Source organism: Protopterus annectens, chromosome 2.part2, assembly GCF_019279795.1.
Source record: "Protopterus annectens isolate FY-2018-M chromosome 2.part2, PAN1.0, whole genome shotgun sequence".
Taxonomy (NCBI): Eukaryota; Metazoa; Chordata; order Ceratodontiformes; family Protopteridae; genus Protopterus; species Protopterus annectens.
Genome location: NC_056730.1, coordinates 135917211 through 135934704, shown reverse-complemented (window position 1 = coordinate 135934704; position 17494 = coordinate 135917211).

The window sequence follows — 17494 nt, the reverse complement described above, 5'->3', positions numbered from 1 at the left end:
TATTGGTGAGGCATATAAGAGGGATGAGAGTAGGTGTGTTCTGGAAATGGATTGTCTGGTATTGTTGGTTAGGTAGGGCTTAACTCTATAGACTGAACCTATCTTAATATGAACTTTTCTGATAAGTAGTGCTCGGTGTTTATCAAATTTAAGACTGTTGTCTATTGTGACCCCAAGGAGTTTAGTGCAATTGACTGCTTCAATTATTGTTTTATTGGAAGAATAGATAGTGAAGGGGGTAATCAGGTGTTTTTCCACTGGTGAAGAGCATAAGCTTTGTTTTGCTTAGGTTGAGTACAAGATGGGAGTCAGTGAGGTATTTTTCAATGTCTAGATAGAATTGTTGGGTTTTTAGTAGGAGTTTGGAGAGGGAGTGAGCTGAGCAAATAATGGAGGAGTCATCAGAGTATTGAATTACGGATGTTTGTTGAGTGGCTGTGCAGAATTTATTGGTGAAAAAGAAGAATAACAGTGGCCAAGCATTGAGCCTTGAGGTACACCCAGAGAGATGGGTAATAGGGTAAATAGTTCATTTTACCACTTAACTGCCTATTGACAGTCAAATAAATAGCTGAATAACCAGGAGAGGGCTGACTAGGATAGTTTTAAGGAAGAAGTTTTTGATGGGATACTGTATCAAAAGCCTTTGACATATTGAGAAAGCTAGAAGAGCAAGTTGGCCATTATTTCTGTGCTGGTTGATTGAATTAATAAAGCTAATCAGAGCTGTTGTTGTGCTATGCTTAGGAAGAAAATCATGTTGGGATGTTGATAGGAGTTTGATAAGAGATGGCCAAGTAATTGTGTATGTATGCATTTTTCAAGAATTTTAGCTATAGGTAGGAGGATAGCAAATGGCCTATAATTTGAGAACTTGGGGGAGGTGCCACCGTTGTACAAAGGGATGATATAGAAGACTTCCCAAAGTATGGGGATGTATCGTTCAGTTATTGTCCAGTTGATTAGGAGGGATATAAGGTAGGAGATGATGTCTACAGCTAGTTTAAGGACTTTGTTTGGAGTTGGTCATCAGTGAGGGAAGAGGGTTTAAGTCTGTAGAGTTTTTAATGGTTCACATTTGTATCAGATTTATAGAGAAGGACTTGAGGTTGGTTTTCAGTTCGTTTGTGGCAGGTAGTGGGGTACTGGTGTCATTTTTTACCTAGTGATAGTATTGCATTAATAAAGTATTTGTTAAATTGTTAGGCTATGCAATCAGTGGTGTTAGTTGTAGTTGAGGCTGAGGTTGTGGAGTGACCAGGTTTTAGGAATAGATTGATTTTGTCCCAGAATTTCTGTGAATTATTTTGGTGCTTTGGTTGTATTGTAGTATAGTAGTGCTTTTTGGCAATTTTAATTTGCTTTTTGGATTGTTTCAGTATTTGACGGTATATAAGAAGGGAGGTTTGTTTTTTTTGGTATTCTGATAATGGTACTATGCTTTGTCTCTTTCTTTGAGGAGCTTTTTTTTGTCATTGGTGAGCCATGGTATGGGCTTTGATTTTACACATATCCGAAATCAAATCAGGAGATAAATTGTTTAGGATAGTGAGGAACTTTTCATTGAAATATTGAACAACTAAGTTGGTGTTTTAATGGAGACCAGTCACAATGTTGTAGAAGAATCTTAAAGGTGTTAGATGAGAACTTTCTTTTGTTGTGGACATGTTTGTAAAGGGTATTTTTTGGGGCACAAGTGCGGTGTCTTAGTAGGTGGGTTGGGAGGTGATCATTTAGGCTGTCTTGGAGGCAAACTGATTTGTAACAGAAGGTGTCTTTGTTTGTCAGTTCCAGTCTAGGATTACTTGTTTTGGGGTATGTTTTCGACTCTGATTGGAGTTTGTATTAATTGACTGAAACCATGGAGGTTAGTAAACTTTGAGGGATTTTCAGAGGTGCATGGGGAGCAATCTGTATTGAAATCCCCCATTATAATGGTTTCCTGACTAAAAGTTGATGCACACTAGCAAAGGAGGTATTTGATAATGGTTGGATTGTTACCTGGAGGAATGTAAATGGCTACTATGATAATGTGTTTATTGGGGTTTATTTATAGCAGGGAGATCAATATTTCTGAGTTCAGTAGGTTAGGGGGGTTGTAATCAAGTCATTCAAGTTTCAGATTGTCCTTGTATAATATTGCTATACAGGCACCGTGTTTATGGGTCCTGTCTTTTCTGTGGATCTTATAATCATGGGTTAGTATTTCATTGTCATAAATGTGGAGGTTTAGTCAGGCTCACTTAGGATTAATATATTTGGAGAGTATTGGTTGAGGGTTGCATGGAATTCATGAATTTTATTTAGTATGCTTCTTAGGTTTATAAGTTCATAGGTTCATAGGTAGGTACTAGGCTATTGGCTCTGGGGTCTATATAAGCCTAGTTAAAAAGGTTCCCTGGCTTTTGGCATCCAAGAAAATTATTTTCCTGTGCCCCTGTAAAGCAGTACCGCAGAAGTGATCTCTGGGGTGAATTTTATATTTGCCATCCAGTTGTCAAGATTTTTCTTAAAGAGAGCCAATAAGGAGCTTTGCTTGACATGAATGGGTAGTTTGTTCCAGAGTATGGGAAGTCTCTGGAACAGGAATCTATCCCTTCAGCATGTTCTGTTTATTGTGATGACAATGTTTAGGTCCCTGGAGTGTGTGGTTCAGAGAGATTGGGATTTCTTTAAGTGTAGCATGTCTAACAACTCTGGGTTTGACATAGCTTTTTATGTTAGGCAGAGATCGCCTCTGAGTAGGCGATATGTGACAGAGTAGAGATGGAGTGTATTGAGATGGTCTGCATATGGCATCTGTTTGAGGCTGGTAATCTTCTTAGTGAGGTATTTCTGTGGCCTTTCCAATTGTTGTAGGTGTCTTGTGAGATACATGCCAAATGGGGCATTGTACTCTATAATGGGTCTGATGAGGGATGAGTAGAGAGGAACAATGACCTCCTTTTTTCTAGAAGAGAACCCTTTTGTGATGATGTGTGCCACATTGAATGATTTCTTTGCTACTATGGTGACTTGGTTATCAAAGGAGAGAGTATTCTCCACCTGTGTCCCGAGGTCTCTTATCACACTTTCAGTGTTTAGTGACCTACCACCTATGTGGTAGTTCATGAGTACTGAGTTTTTCCCAAAGGGGATGACAATGCACTTCTTGGCATTGAGCTTGAGGCCATGAATTTGACACCAAGCATCTGTCTCTATGAGGCCCTTTTGTAGACTGTCTGCATCATTTGGTGATTCTTTTATGTCTCCCAGTTTGCAGTCATCTGCAAACTTTGTTAGCCAAAGACCTTCTGTGCTGGCCTGCACTTCAGAGACGTAGATGCTGAGCAGGAGAGGACCCAGGACCGAACCCTGTGGTACTCCATTTGTCACTGGTCTGAAGTCAGACTTGGAGTCAGCTACTCTTATTGTGTGGGTTCTGTCAGTGAGCCAGTTGGCCACCCATCTTGTGACATAGGAATTTATGCCCAATTTAGTGAGTTTATCTATAATTCCAGAGTGGGGGATGGTATCGAAAGCCTTGACAAGGTCAAGATAGGCTGTGTATACTACCTTACCCTCATCTATGGCTCTAATAACTGCTTCAAAGAAGTCAGTCAGGTTTAGTAGACATGATCTACCTTTTACAAACCCAAACTGAGTGGGATCCAGGGTTTGGAGGTTACCTATGTCTTTGTTTATAAGCTCCAAGATGATACATTCCATGGCCTTGCAGACCAGGCTCGTCAGGCTAATGGAGCAATAGTTTCCAGGGTCCGTGGTGGCACCCCCTTTGTGGAGTGGGATAACCGTCATTGTGCAACATTTAGTAGCCACATAGCCTGAGGTGATGCTATTATTGAACATGGTAGTTAGGTGGGGTGCCAGTTCATTCTGTATTTCGTGCAGTACGCAGCCTGGGATGCTGTCTGATCCCATTGATGCTGTGTTCTTGGCTTTGGAGAGTGCAGTCTTTACTTATTCATCCATGATTACAGGGCCTTTTCATTTTTCCAGTATTAAGATAGGCCCTTTGGAGGGTAACAGGGGGGTAAAGTTAGCACTGAACCTTTCTGCCAGGATGTTGGTAATATTGGTTGGTTCTGTATATTTAGTGCCATTGTGCTGTAGCTCAGAGCAGATCTGGGTGTTGCCATTGAGATTCTTGACATAGCTGTAGAATTCTTCGTGGTTGTCTTTGGAATCTGGTGATTTTATTTTCATAAGTGGCTTTGGAGGATTTTATGAGGGATCTCAGCTTCTTGCTGAAGCTGACCAGGGCGTTCCTCCAATCTTGGGATTTTACTCTTTTTTGCAACAGCTTCTTCCTTTTGTTGTATAGTTTGTTTATGGCAAGGGACCACCAGATTGGCTTCCTTTTTCTGGAGGATAGCATCTTGGTTCTGTTGGGGATGCCACAATCCATGCACTCGTGTATGTGCTTATACAGTGCATTTCTGTAACATTCAGCAGTCATAACTCTATTTTCCATCTGCATGGGTGTTAGAACATTTGCCACTTCTGTCTTAAGAAGCATGAGGTTGGCTTTGGAGTAGTTTTTGACAGTGATTTCCTTAATGGGGGTGGGGTTGGGATATGGATGTCTAGGTGATTAGCTTGTGGTTGGATCTGACCAGCGAGGAGTTGACCTCTGGCATGGAACACCAGTTACCCATATTGGTAATGACCAGGTCTAGGATATTGCTGCCCCTGGTGGGGGTGTGGACAAGCTGATCCAAGGCATTGGAATTTATGAATTCCAGAAAACATTGAGCAAATGAGTTGGTGCATGAGTAGTTTTCCCAGTTTATGGTGTGGTAGTTGAAATCACCCATAATAAAGTTATTGGGTTGTACCTTAATGTTTTCCAGAATCTTATAGGTTCATAGGTTCATACTAGGCTATCTGCCCTGATGCATTTATAAGCCTAGCCCGATTGTGTTTGGCTTACGCCACCCCTTGATTTGAGTATACTGTGCCCTTTTTAAAGTTTAGTTTACTGTGCCTCTGTCTAATAGTGACACGGAAGTAATCCCCGGGACAAACCTACGATCCCCCATCCACTCATCAAGATTCTTCTTGAAGAGAGTCAGTGAGGTGCTCTGCCTAACATGAATTGAAATTCTATTCCAGAGAGAAGGGAGCCTCTGGGTTATGAATCTGTCCCTCCAGCATGTTCTATTTATTTCTGTGCTGAGGTTCAAGTCCCTCGAGCACGTGGCTCTAAGGGATTTAGATTTACTAAGGTGGAGCATGTCCATTAATTCTGGGTTGGACATAGCTTTATATGTCAGGCATAGATTGCCTCAAAGAAATAAAGAGTGGGAATCGTGGGGCATGGTGGGAAATCTGTAACACGCTACAACCTGGATTGCAGTATTGCCCAGTGTTAGTTGCACTTGGATAATTTTGGATGCATTATGTTGAGCAACTAGCCTGGAGGTGTTATTATCCTTAATGAATATGGACATGCCTTTGCCTTTAGTGTTTCAGTCCAGGTTAGATGGCCAGAAGGTATGGTATGAATTATAACCTGGTAATTTAGGGATGTTCTCTGGAGCCTTGAACCAGGTAAATCAGGTGTCAACAAAGACACACAGATACCCTTGCACATAAACACACAGTTTCACAGTTGCCATGTCTGGGATTAGAACTCCTACCTAAACAGCATCCTACACTATGGTATTATGCATTTATTGCAAGTGCCACTGAGCTTATATGTTTAAAATAATAGGCCAGAGTTGCTGTGTCAGAGACTGTAATTGTTTGGTGACAGTAGTGTGATGGGAGGGGGAGGGTGTGTGTGTTGAGGTTTGAGGGCCTTGATTGGAATGTATGTCACCGCATAATTTAATCTGTTTTGAGTTGACTGGGAATATGCGTGAAAGTTTGATAAGTAGTCTAGCATATTTTTGGAGTGGGTTTGGATTTGCTTGTGAGTGTGCATATTTAAATGTGAATAGGTTGGTATTAGATGTGTCAAAGAGTTGTAGAGATATAATAATATGATTTAAAGTGGTACAGTGGTTGGTGATGAGTGGGTTTGTGAGTTGTGGTGATAAAATAATATGATTTAAAGGGATATAGTGTTTGGTGATGAGTGGATTTGTGGGGGACTGGAATATTGTGATATGATGGCATTGATAGGATATATCAAGGTCGGTTGTAATACTTAAACTATATAATGATAAGCATTGGAGCTGCATGGTGTTGCTATTTAATCCAGTGTTAGAGATGGTGTTGTGGTGGTTTTGAGAGGGTGTGTACAGTTAGGCGATGGTTTTAATTCTGATTAGACTAGTGGAAATGATTAGATTATATGGTTAATGAACTGCTGTTGGTCAGGAATGCTATGATTGGTTGCAATTTAAAGTGGACGTGTACTTGGCTATTTATAAATGTAGGGATAGTGGGGGGGTGTGGGAATAGGGGGTAGGGTAGGGAATTGGAGCGAGCCCGAGTGGAACAAGGGGGAACACAGCGGGTTGAGCCAGCTGGAGGCACATAAAATACAAAAAATTATCAGTGAGGTGTTTTAACTTTCTTTACTCTATCATGATGTTTAGTTTTGGCCAACTTGGAAAAAGGGGGTTGAAATGTGCTTAAATCCTAGATAGTTGTAGTAGCAGGGACTTTAGAGTTTGTTAGAGCTGCTACGCTACAGTAATGCAGTTTGTGGGTAGGGATGTGCACAGTTAACGTAATTGGGCATTTTAATGAGTAAAGGATAAAAAGGTATTGGGATTTCAGCATGATTGACTGGTGTCTGTAGTCTCCTGCTTTCCCAGCATTCCCTGGTATTCTGTGTCCAAGACTCTTCACTGCACTCTCCTGCCTTCCAGAAATTACTGGTAACCTAGTGTTCAAGACCCTCTACTTCTATAGTACCTTATTCCTCCAAAGTACATAACATCTCTGTGTGATATATCATAATTAATTGTCTACTTATACAGCACTGACCCCCTGCAGGTGCACATGAAGTCACTGCTACTACAATTTTAATCACAGTCAAGTTGCATGGCACAACTTTGGCCTTTCTTTTTTTTCAGTGTGGCTGTATTACCATCACTTCTGAATCACAATCAATGTGTGTGTAAAGAACTGTAAATAATATGAAAACACATAATTTACATTTACACTACTGTCATAGGAAAAAAGGTGTGCTGTGTAATAATATATTTCTGAACAGAATATCAATACTGACTTGAAAACATTTCCTAGAAATGTAAATAAACCAATAAATAAATAATGTATAATATTAAGTTGTTTGATTGATGCACAAAACTTCTACATATAAGTACAATTTTTAATGCCAAATAATGAACTCTCCCATTTATCTTACAGTTGCCTTTATCATGCTTATTTAACTGGAGCCTGTTTGTATGTATGTTTATTTCCAACGGTTCCAGTTTCCTTCTATCCTTTTTTTCACTGTATTTTAAAAACATTCATTATTTGGACAGTCCTGGCTCACAAATGTATCTTGATGTTAATAATTTAGTTTACTTTTCTGACCACTCCCTTAGTTTTATAAGTGATGGCTTCAGCCAGGATCTAACCAAGTCACAATTTGGTTCTTTACAAATAAATAAAACTTATCTGCTCTTTGGGACCCTACCAAGCCAAAAAGGCTCATTTTCATAAAAGGCCAGCTTTCCTGTCAAAGAAGATATTACTTTTAAACTTTAGAACAAAGCCATCTCATGTGACATTCAACATAAATAATTGCATTCCTGATTTGATTCACATCTCATCAAAGTCTTATCAAAAATCAGTAATTTAAATCCATAGCTTTATATATACACTCACAACATTTCCAAGGCAATATTTCACACCTTAGTTCTAAACCTGTGACAGTCAAATGGGTTATGGGTAAGGAAGAAAAAGGTGCTGGAATTTCAGCATGATTTACTGGTGTCTGTGCTCTACTGCTTTCCCAGCATTCCCTGGAAATCTGTGTCCAAGACTCTTCACTGCACTCTCCTGCATTCCGGCAATTCCTGTTAACCTGGTGTTCAAGACCCTCCACTTCTATAGTACCTTATTCCTCCGAAGTACATAACATTATAATTTCTGGCAGCCTTGTGTAAATCTTACATTTTTATAACAAATCAAAACTATGCTAGTGTTCTCCCCCAAATGTGCCACCACTTGTGCAATCCCCCTGACTCACTAAATGAGAAAAGCATTATTCTCTTAGATTCTACTACGTTTGCAGCTTATGCATCTGGGCATAATACCTACCCCTAAGACCTTCCAAATGTGTGAGTTAAAGTCATCATTCCTTGTTGTATGTCCATAGCCATGGTTATCTGAAATAGGCTTTGCAAGACTCATATGAAGTATGAAACTTTAAGGTAAACAGTATGAGTTATATTGTAGGCTGCAACATTGTTATACCTTGTTCTAAAATGTTTCCCTCAAAGTTGTTTTATTGTATTTGGATTTGAAAGAATGGAAACTCTTTATTGTCTAGCAGCTGGCACAGAGGATTAAGGAGATTTTAACAGGTTGTTTCCTTTGATTGAGTGGTCCAGAGTTTGATTCCCTTAGCTTCCACTGCCTAACTGTGTTACTCTGAGCAAGTCACTTAAACAGACAGCACTCTAGGGCTGAGTATGAAAAAAATTCATGATGATCAGTGTTCTGCCATGGTTAATAAATTAATGTTTTTATTTTTCTGTGCCAAGGCAATACTCTTCTGAGTTGAATGATATTATAAAAGTGGTATGACATGATGAATATTAATACACTGAATTTCTGTTACTATAGCTTTCAGTAATTTGAATACTGTTTATTTATTTATTTAACATTTGTTTACTGGGAAAGTCTGACTGGGTCAGGAACCCATTTTCAGTGGAGGCCCGGGAAGAAAAGCTCCAAATGATATACGAAAGTCAAGACATTATACATGAGCAAGACAATAGCAAGTATTAAAGCACACATTAAATATATGATGAATACTAAATAAGTACAGAGAGGTAGATACAATAATAAAACATGTACTAGAGAGGCAATATTAAATAAACATAATGTGGTAGACTACAACTTTTTTATCAGGTAGGATTAAGGTAAAATGTGAGGCTCATGCAGAGGGTCAGAATATGCTTAGAAGAATTGTGATGTAGGATGGGAATAGTTAGGGTGCAGAAATACAGAAAGTGTCTTAGTTTGATATGATAACGGTTAGTGGATGAAATTCATGGTCTATGGATCTCTAGATGTAGAAAGGAAAGGACCTAGAGAATGGATGGAGTTCACCTGTTAGGGAAGGAGCAGGGGCAGGTTTGATTACAAAGAAAATATATATTTTTTAGGGTGTGTTTGAAGTTGTTAAAGCACTCAATGATAGTAATGTCTGTTGGCAGAGTTTCAGAGCTTGGCAGTAGCATAAGAGTATAGGCACTGTCCAGCTCTTTTATTTGGAATGTAGATGGTTAGGAGTCAGTTGAGATTAGTTTTGCTGAGAAAAGCAAGAGTTTTTTTTTTTTTTTAGGATTTATGAGTATCTGGGCTTCCCTCAGCCATGTCTCTATTGAGGTGAAGGTGGTTTGGGTGAGATGTTGGAGATGTATGTTATTAGAGGAGGAAATTATGGTAGTCTCATCTGTGTATTGGATAATAGAGCTAAGGGGTGATGAGGTGTGAAGGTTGTTGGTGAAAACATTGAAGAGTAAGTGTCCAAGTGTGGTCCCTTTGTGTTGGTTTCATATTGGGATAGTTTATTTTCCCATTTATCACATTGTTAGCAGTTGGGTAGGTAGCTTAGAAACCAATAGAGGGATGGTGGGATGTAGCCTACAATGGATAGCTGAGGAAGAAGTTTGTTGTGGGACACTGTGTCAAATGCTTTTGATAAGTCTAGTAGTAAGACATGTGATATTACCAGAGTGAATGGATTTGGACACAGTGTCCATGAAGGAGATTAGGGCAGTGGTGGTGCTGTGTGATTGTCGAAAACAATGTTGAGTAGGGGTAACTGGTTTGTTTTGGATGAGATAGTGAAGTAATTGCCTATGTATGTATTTTTCCAGGAGTTTGGAAAGAGGAGAGAGGATGGAGATTGGTCAATAATTGGATAGTTCATTGGAGTTGCCCCCTTTATGTAAAGGGATGATAATAGATTTTTTCCAGAGGTTAGGGACATTGGACTCTGTTCCTGCCTTCGGGCATGCCTTTCCCCTCCTCTTCTTCTACGGCCAACAGTAGCCCAATTTCCGCCAGCACCCTGTTGGCTAACAGTACTGGTGGCGGTCATTGTTAACCCGGGCCTTGACCGATCTGGTATGTAATTATGAAAAGTTCTCCGCATCAGTAATTTTTGGCAGAGGTTTTATGCCAGATGCCCTTCCTGATGCAACCCTCCCCATTTAAGGCAGGAAGAATGAAGGAAGGTTAGGAGTGTAGTACTGAGGGTAGGAACTTTGAATGTTGGCAGTATGACTGGTATAGGGAGAGAGCTAGCTGATATGATGGAGGGAAGGAAGGTTGATATATTGTGCGTGCAAGAGACCATATGGAAGGGAAGTAAGGCCAAGTGTATAGGAGGCGGGTTCAAATTGTTCTATCATGGTGTGAATGGCAGAAGAAATGGGGTAGGGGTTATCCTAACAGAACAGTATGCCAAGAGTGTTTTGGAGGTGAAGAGAGTGTCTGATAGAGTGATGTTTATGAAGCTTGAAATTGATGGTGTAATTATGAATGTTGTTAGTGCATATGCTCCACAAGTTGGGTTTGCGTTGGATGAGAAAGAAAAATTTTGGAGTGAGTTGGATGAAGTGGTGGTGAGTGTACCCAAGGGTGAGAGACTAGTGATTAGAGCGGACTTCAATGGGCATGTTGGTGAAGTGAAAAGAAGGGATGATGAAGTGATGGGTAGGTATGGTGTTAAGGAGAGGAATGCAGAAGGTCAGATGATTGTGGATTTTGCAAAAAGGATGGACATGGCTGTGGTGAATACGTATTTTAAGAAGAGGGAGGAGCATAGGGTGACATACAAGAGTGGAGGAAGATGCACACAGGTGGATTATATCCTATGTAGGATGGCCAGTCTGAAGGAGATTGGAGACTGTAAAGTGGTGACTGGGGAAAGTGTAGTTAAGCAGCATAGAATGGTGGTCTGCAGGATGATGTTGATGATCAAGAAGCGGAGGGGGAGTGTGAAAGCAGTGCCATGGATTAAATGGTGGAAGTTAAAAAAGGGTGATTGTGAGGTGGAGTTCAGGGAAGAGTTAAGACAGGCACTGGGAGGCAATGAAGAGTTACCAAATAGCTGGGTAACTACAGCAGAGCTAGTAAGGGAGACTGCTAGGAAGGTGCTTGGTGTGACATCTGGACAGAGGAAGGAGGACAAGGAGACATGGTGGTGGAATGAGGAAGTACAGGAGAGCATACAGAGGAAGAGGCTGGCGAAGAAGAAGTGGGATTGTCAAAGAGATGACGAAAGTAGACATGAGTATAAGGAGATGAGGCGCATGGTAAAGAGAGAGGTGGCGAAGGCTAAGGATAAGGCATATAGAGAGTTGTATGAGAGATTGGACACTAAAGAGGGAGAAAAGGATCTGTACTGATTGGCTAGACAGAGGGACAGAGCTGGGAAAGATATGCAGCAGGTAAGGGTGATAAAGGACAGTGAGGGAAACGTACTCATAAGTGAGGAGAGTGTGTTGAGTAGATGGAAAGAGTACTTTGAAGGACTGATGAATGAAGAGAATGAGAGAGAGAGAAGGTTGGATGATGTGGGGATAGTGAATCAGGAAGTGAAGCAGATTAGCAAGGAGGAAGTAAGGACAGCTATGAAGAGGATGAAGAATGGAAAGGCTGTTGGCCCAGATGACATACCAGTGGAAGCATGGAGGTGCTTAGGAGAAATGGCAGTGGAATTTTTAACCAGATTGTTTAATGAAATTTTGGAAAGTCGGAGGATGCCTGAGGAGTGGAGAAAAAGTGTTTTGGTACCTATCTTTAAGAATAAGGGTGATGTGCAGAGCTGCAGTAACTACAGAGGGATACAATTGATCAGTCACAGCTTGAAGTTATGGGAAGAGTAGTGGAAGCTAGGTTAAGAAGGGAGGTGATGATTAGTGATCAGCAGTATGGTTTCATGCCAGGAAAGAGCATTACAGCTGCAATATTTGCTCTGAGAGTGTTGTTGGAGAAATACAGAGAAGGTCAGAAAGAGTTGCATTGTGTCTTTGTGGACTTAGAGAAAGCATATGACAGGGTGCCTAGAGAGGAGTTGTGGTATTGTATGAGGAAGTTGGGAGTGGCAGAGAAGTATGTAAGAGTGATACAGGATATGTACAAGGGTTGTGTGACATTGGTGAGGACTGCGGTGGGAGTGACAGATACGTTTAAGGTGGAGGTGGGATTACATCAAGGATCAGCTCTGAGCCCTTTCTTATTTGCAGTGGTGATGGACAGGTTGACAGATGAGATTAGACAGGAGGCCCCGTGGACTATGATGTTTGCAGATGACATTGTGATATGTAGTGAGAGTAGGGACCAGGTTGAGGAGACCCTGGAGAGGTGGAGATATGCTTTAGAGAGGAGAGGAATGAAGGTCAGCAGGGCTAAAACAGAATATATGTGTGTAAATGAGAGGGAGGGTAGAGGAATGGTGAGGATGCAGGGAGTAGAGTTGGTAAAGGTGGATGAGTTTAAGTACTTGGGATCAACAGTTCAGAGTAATGGTGAGTGTGGAAGAGAGGTGAAGAAGAGAGTACAGGCAGGGTGGAATGGGTGGAGAAGAGTGTCAGGAGTGATTTGTGACAGATGGGTACCAATAAGAGTGAAAGGGAAGGTCTACAAGAGGGTAATGAGACCAGCTATGTTATATAGTTTGGAGACGGTAGCATTGTCAAAAAGGCAGGAGTCAGAGCTGGATGTAACAGAGTTAAAGATGTTAAGATTTGCACTGGGTGTGACTAAGATGGACAGGATTAGGAATCAGTATATTAGAGGGTCAGCTCAGGTTGGACAGTCTGGAGACAAAGCAACAGAGGCGAGATTGCGTTGGTTTGGACATGTGCTGAGGAGGGATGCTGGGTATATTGGGAAAAGGATGCTAAGGATGGAGCTGCCAGGTAAGAGGAAAAGAGGAAGGCCTAAGATGAGGTTTATGGATGTGGTGAGAGAGGACATGCAGGCAGTTGGTGTGAAAGAGCATGATGCAGAGGACAGGAAGAAATGGAAACAGATGATCTGCTGTGGCGAACCCTAATGGGAACAGCCGAAAGAAGATGATGATGAGGGACATTAGACTTTGTTATGGAGTGATTTAGAAGGATGCTGGCAGGATATGCTATGGCTTCTGTAGCAAGTTTTAAGTGTTCAGGACAGAGGATATCAGAGGAGAGGGAGCATGGTTTTAGTTTTTGAAGTAGGTTTTGAATGGGAGAGGTAGGGACAGGTTTAAGAGAAAAGGGGATAGAAGATGTAGTTACAGTTTGTTGAAGAGGTGAAGGTTTTTTTTTTTTGTGCAGGTGTCATGAGATAAGGGTTGAGGGGATCAAAGATGGGGCTAGATGTAGTTGCAGCAGTGAGATTTGTTAACAGTTTGCTTATTCTATCTATAAAATGAGAGCTAAACAGGTTGGCTATCTCTTAGGGAGTTTTGTCATGGCATGGTGATGGAGTTTGTTTAGAGCTTGGGGTAAGGAGGTTTGAGATGTATTTCCAAAATTGTTTTGGGTTGTTTCTGTGGTTTGCCAGATGGTTGGAAAAGTGTTTTTTTTGTCTAAATTCACTAAGAACAATAAACCACACATGACTTACTAAATGACGTATGAAAGTCTTTGGTCTATTGTCACTTGTGAATTACTTGGGGCAAACAATGCTTCACCCATTTTCCCACTTTAAATTTGTTTTAACGTAACGTGTTATAGTATAGATCACTTCTCCTGGTTATCATAATGAAATAGGCAGTTACATTTCTCCCTAGAAGAAATAATCATTCAATGAATACATTACCGTTTGCCACTTTAGATTGAAATACTGTGTTAAAGCACACTTCTGGTGTTATGTATGTCTTTGATGACCACAGTACCATTAATTTAACTTCAGAATTTTACCATAACACTGAAGATAATGTTTCTAGAATAAACTCAAAATAAAGAAAATTGTTAGCAGAGCAAATATTAGTCAGTGTTGTTTCCCTCCATAGGCAATGAAAGTGCAGTACCAGCAAAGCAAATTGCAAAGAACATTGAGGTCAACCGGGTCATTCAAATATGGATTATATGTCACTTGGTAGTCAATAAACATATTACAAATACATAAACATTAAATGACTTAGATGTATCTTTTTTGTTTGAAAAGCAATTTGCATTGTTATCGGTAGATGCAGTTGCAAGAGAGACCTCACCTAAGTGTCAATATCAAATTGAAATCATTTGAAATATTACAAAAGAAGAAAAAAAACACAAGCCATTTGTAGACATTTATAGCAGAGTTGTCACTAGGGTCACAGAAGTGAAGTGCTGTTTTCAGTTTCTGTAAAAGTTAATAGCCTTCAAGTAATATTAGATGGCCTAAGTTCAGGAGGCTCATTAAATGCATTATACTTCAAGCTACTACAGCTCACCAATCTACTTGAAGCAGAAAAAAATATTCCACTGCCTTTCTAGATCTATGCCCACAACTATAAATGTGCATTGTCTCAGCATAATTTAATCAAAACATAATGCAGGGAAGGACATGTTTCTTTTTGGTATAATAATATAACCAGGGAAATGAAGTTAAATGGACCATGTTATCTCAGACTACCATTATTTAACAACAGTACACAATTCCCAGCTTTCTAATTTGTGTTTGTTTTATCACTTGTGCCTCACTTGTAAATTTAACAATATGTACTTATGGGAACTTTTAGAAATGAATTGTTACAGAGGAAATATCTGAGAAGTGAGGTAGATACTGGGATTCAACAAGTTAAATCTATGAGGAAGGGTAGAGCAAAACCATACATCAGTAATACTCAGGATACCTCACCCCAACAGTTCAAAGAACATTATACTGCTAAAAATCTACCCATTCATTTAGAATATGCTGGGAATGTTAGAAAAGTACAAAATGTGATTGATAAAAAGTGGTCCATCCTGCAATCAGACCCAGAGATAGCTAGGATAGTAGGCCAGAGGGCAAAGTTTTGTTATAAAAACAAAAAGAATCTCAAAATGTTACTTTGTCAATCAAAAAAGTCCAAGGATGTGATCTATGGTCTTAGTAAATGTGGGCAATGCAATGTTTGCCACGTCTTGAGTGATAACAGGATTTTTACACATCCTGTAACAAATAGGAAGTTTGAATTTAGAGTCAAAGCAAATTATAAAACAAGGAACTTAGTATACCTGGCTGTATGTTGAGTTTGCCCTTCCTTTTATGTTGGCATGACCACTCGCTCACTATGAGAAAGAGTTAGAGAGCATTTAGCTGCCATCAGGAATAATGAACCAGATAGAAGTGCCCTAGCTAAACATGTTATTTGTGCAGGGGGAATGCATCATTTTCAATTTAAAGTTATTGAATGTATTTTTCAAGATTTAAGGTTTGGTAACATGAAAAATAAACTGGAATTGAGAGAGTTAAAATGGATTATTGAGTTACAGGCAGAAAAAGAACCAGGGCTTAATGATAAAACATCGATCAAGCCCTATTTAATAACAAGACATTTATAAAATCTGTTTATATTGTTCATTTTTACTAAAATCTTTGTATTTGTTTTATGTGCATACATATTGTTTCATTGATTTTTTTTTATTTTAGTGATTAAAAGTTATTTTGTGTATAAAACTGTTTGAGTTAGCAAGCTGTAGTATGTTTCAGACTAGATACCTATTAATATACTGTTTCTTTAACCTGATGTAATTAATTAATTAACAGCAATTTGGTAGAGCTTAGGAAGTATATAAAGTAGTTTTAGCTTATGTTGTTTCATTCATGGTCTGAAGAAACATCTCTGATGTGAAAGCGCTAACTGTATTAAAGTTTTTTATATTATTTCTACCGTGTTTCTCCCTCTGATTCATTTTATTTGATATTTTCACAAATGACCTACATATCACAAGTATGCATGCTACCATTATTCTGTATGTTGATGATTCCATGTTCATCTTTACTGCTAAAGACCTACAGTAACACTTCAAACAGAATAATAGGAATCCATCATGTCCATTGAAACATGGCTCTGTAAGTCTCAATTACTGTTAAAGCCTAAGAAGACCGAACTTATTCTGTTTACACTTAATAGCTATTGTGTCCACCTTATTCAAAGTCTTAGATAAATATGTTCAGTCCCAACTACTTACAATTTGTTACACAGACAAATTTATTAAGCCCCACAGAACATGGTTTCTGACCATATCATAGCACTACAATAGCGCTACTCAGCTTTGTTACCACCAACGGTTACAGGAATGCAGGGCAGCATGTTTTCTTTATCTGTCAGATGCTTTTGACACTGTGTCCAACCATAAAATACTCTACAAACTCTCATCCCAGGGACTTCAACACTCATTTCTCACTGGGTTTAACAAGTACCTCAGCAAAAAATTCAAGTTGTAAAATGAAAAATTACATCTCTCCATTTCTCTTAGTGCACATAGGAGTGCCTCAAGGACCTATCCTTGGAACCGGGCTGTTCAATAATTTCATAGATGAGCTACATATCACAAGTACACATGCTGCCAATATTCAATATGCTGATGCCATGTTCATCTGCACTGCCAAAAACATACAATAACTTCAAACCCAAACATAGGAATCCTTCATCTCAGTTGAAACATGGCCCTGTAACTCTCGATTACTATTAAACCCTTAGAAGACCAAATTTATCCTGTTCACACTTAATCAATGCTCTAACAACAGACCTTTCTTCCCCATTAATTCTCCTGACCAAACCAAAACTGATAAATCAGTAAGACCACAAAACTGCTGCTAATGTCTTTGGAAACAAAATGACATTTAATGTTGAAATGAAACAAATATTGTTTAACAAACCAACACTTGTTTATAGAAAACAAAAAAATAAAATGAAAAAATGTTTGAGAACAGAAACACTATTAATAGCAATAGGATAATTAAGAAACAAATGGCAGAACATGGATGTTAAACCTTACTGTATATTTATCCATGAAGGCACAAATATGGTAGTAGAGGGATATGAAAGAAGTATAGGATTCCTGGTTTATTTTAATTGTGAAACCAGGGGATGGTTTATTTAGACTTATGTTCTTCCTCTCCCGCTTTTTATGTTGGGAAGGCAAAGAGTCATTTGAGAGATATGAACTTGTATATGAAATTAGGAAATGCAAAACTAAGAATTCCCTATACAAATATTCATCAGAATGCAGTTCTTTTAAAAACTTCACATTTTTTTATAATTGATAAGGTGGTGGCAAGTGATACAGGAGGTGATTGGGAAACGTTATTGTTGCACAGAGAATTAATTTGGAAGATATAACTGAATGCAACAGTCCGCCTCGGTGTAAATGACAATATTTTTTTTATCAAG